We start from the raw sequence: 3,473 nt of genomic DNA, 5'->3' as shown, positions 1-3,473 counted from the left end.
TTTCCCATTTTACATAATGCAAAAAAACAAAACAAAAAATGTCAAAGAATATTTTCTTTCTAGCTTCTTTTCTGAATTTTTCCAACTTTCTGCAAACAAGAAAAAAAACATATGAAAAGTTAGATTTATGACCTTAATTGTTCTCAGACTTTTCTCGCTGGGCTTCCTTTAGTTTTATTAAAATGTTTTTTGCAGCCCCTAAAGGCTGATTTATACTTTGAAACTAGGTTGTCTACGTAGGTGTCGCAGTGAACAAAAAGACGTCCCCTCTGCAGACACTCTGCTGCACCTCTCCCAAACTGTAGGTGACCGCAGACAGGAGACTGGCTTGTTTTGTTTTTATGACCGCAATTGCGGAAAACCACTTGTGAAGTTGGACTAGCTAGAAGAGCGAGGTGCACAAGAACGCTGGGGCCCTTTTTCCGCCTGGATCTCCGCTCTTTTTCCCGCTCATGTCCCTCCGTTGTCAGAGAGACTTGTCCCCGCTTCCTCACCGCCTCCGCCGTATCTAGACCCACAGCGTATAGCGCACACCACGCTTCAATATTGAGCATAAAACAAAAATATCTGCGACAAGCTCACTGCGACGCACTGCTGTGGGGAGTATAACCAGCCCTTAATACCCCACCAACCTTTTTTAAAGGAACAGTGTGTACGGTTTACCCCCATCTAGTGGTGCACCAGGTGAATTACAGGCACAGTAGCTTCTTTCAGCATTGTCAAATCAGCTGAAATAGATGATAAAACGTGAAACATTGCTCTGAAAACAACTAAAAGAAGCCTACACTTGTCAGCTGTCTGACTCCTATGCAAAATGATAGCAGCTGATAACTGCTGTAATTGAGCTCATCCAGTGTAGGAAACAAACAAATAAGCCATCTCTGCCAGGGGAAAGACTAGTTGCTGGACTACACTGTCCTGTTTCTAACAGAACACCTAATTAAGCCTCACTGTTAAATCAAATTACCTTTCCTGTCCTGCAGAAAGCCTGTAACCTCCATGTTTTTAAGCTCCACTCCCTGGTAGTGTCTCTACCTGATAAAACCGCTGTAGACTCTCGTTTAAAAAAGGTTATTACTTTTTTTTCTTTGGTTTGTTTCTCTTGTTTTTAACTGAACAAGAGTACAGATAGTCCTCATTGTGACAGAAGGCACAATGATCTATGTTTTTCTTTGCTTTTCTTAAACTTCTGAAACAACAAAACATTTACAGATACTGATAAATCTCGCAAGGCTGACAAGTTTGTCCCCTTATGGCTACTTTGTTCGAAAAAGGTGAAGCATCATGACGTTTCACAATAAGTAGTCCATCCTCTATGCATTTATAAACTACTAATCCTAAACTATTAGACCGCTTTCATTGTTTAACTCAACTTTATTTATAAAGCCCCGTAAAACAACCACAGGTGCCCCAATGTGCTCTACATATCAGGTAAAGTTATAACATAGAATTTAAAGAAAGAAAATAAATTAATTAAAACCATATAAAAACCAATAAAACAAACCACAAATGCAAAAACAGAAAGCTTCATGCTGTTTTCAAAGCCAAAGGATAAAAAAGGTTTTTAGACGAGTTTTGAAAATAAGTGATATTATTGGAGTTTATCAGAATATAAGCAGTTCTTGATTTTTCCTATTTAAGCCCCAAATCTGTTACACAATTAAACTGCTAAATACATCTTGCTATAAAATAAACTACAATCTCTTTTAAATAAAAGAAATACTGCTTTCAAAGTTCAATTATAGTCCTATTTATATTTTTATTTTACTGTGTAACCAAATTAAACAATGCTTTTATTTATTTGCTTCTAAAAATCACATTTTTTCAATTACGTTTTAATCATGCCACCCCTGCAATACACTGAATCTCCCCTAGGGGGTGCCCTAGGGGAAATCGTACCTTATAATGATTTAATATTAGAATAGTTAGTTCTCAAAGCAGCTGAAAGCCAATACCTAAAAAAAAAAAATAAATAAAAAAATTTGATGCATTTTATCAGGGTTAGCAGTAAAATTATCTTTAAAAAAACAGCCTCAGTGACGATTAATAATATATTTAGCAATTAAACTTTATAAAAGCATCTTTTCAAAGTGTTTAAGCCATAAAAACAGTCAAGTTGCTTGTGAACATTCCTGAGGGACAGACTCTGACGCTCTAGTAATAGAAATGGAACCAGCAGAGCAGAACCACAGGAGGTGGGGTTTAAACATCTGCTTCATTATTCTCGCCTTACCTTCCTTTCAAAACAGTCATAATGGACAGATTCAAATGTTCAAAGTTTAGATGATCTCACACTTCTTCTCTTAGTCTATGGTTACATAAATTAAACATCACCACTACATCAATCTCTCGACCCCCAAAGCTGGCCTTTAGCTGATCAGCTGATGGTGGGCACGCTTGGAGAGTCGGGGGAACAAACGGAGGCGGGTTGACTTTAACCCCCCTGGGAGTACTTAGTTTGGCTCAGAGGAGTAATCGCAGCGTTCTTGTACTCTTAAGCAAGGTGTTATTTATAGCGTTGGTTGACACACAAAGAAAAAATGAAATAAAGATTAATATATTAAACAATGTCGTGAACAGAGATTCTAATATAAAGGTAATACATCTTAATAGTGAGAAATATGTGAGGTTGCAGATGTTTGTCCCTCAGTTTTGTTCTGGTCTGTTGGGTCTTATTTGCAGTCAGCGTAACTGCAACCTTTAGCTCTTCATCTAAACTTTAACAAAAGCCGCAATATGAGTTGTTGACTAATTTATTACCCTATACTCAGGTCTGAGGAACGGCGGGGGCTGAAATGTTCACGTGTCACCTGGAAGGAATGTCATACATGAATAGGAAACGGCTTCAGATCAGATCAGGACTCTGGCTACGTTCACACCGCAACCTGAAGTGACCTAAATCTGATTTATTTATTTTTTTATGCAACCTGGATCTGATCTTTTCATGGCAATCTGAACAACACAGATACGATTTTTTTCCAATCCAACCCAGGCCACTTGGCTATGTGGTCCTGGATCCCATACGAATCTGATGTTTTCAAATTTGACATGTGTCTGAATGGCCAGGTCCCATTCATCCGACCTTAACGCCTTTAGTAACCGACATAGGTCACTATTCTGCTTCTTGCTGCACAGAAGCAGCAAGAAAAACAAACATCATGGCGGACGATGATGCAGAGAGCAGTATTTTTTTAACCATCTTGAAAAGATTGAGGTTAAGGGTTTAGAAAGATCGCTAGATGCGCTCCAGCACTACATCCATGTTTACTTCCGTAAACATGCTGGCTTGTGACGTCGTTACGTCCTCTGCTGCGCATGTGGGACACTTGGGTTGTATGAATGCAGTTCACACAGGAAATAACATATAAGTCGCATACATTTGGAAATATGAACAGCAACAAAAATCGGAATTGAGCATCAAGGCCTGCAGTGTGAACGTAGCCAGAAAGTCTGCATCTACAGCCTACAGACCA

This window comes from Cyprinodon variegatus, unplaced genomic scaffold, assembly GCF_000732505.1.
Source record: "Cyprinodon variegatus isolate N-32 unplaced genomic scaffold, C_variegatus-1.0 Scaffold33, whole genome shotgun sequence".
NCBI classification, from domain to species: domain Eukaryota; kingdom Metazoa; phylum Chordata; class Actinopteri; order Cyprinodontiformes; family Cyprinodontidae; genus Cyprinodon; species Cyprinodon variegatus.
Note: the sequence above shows the minus strand (reverse complement) of the source record.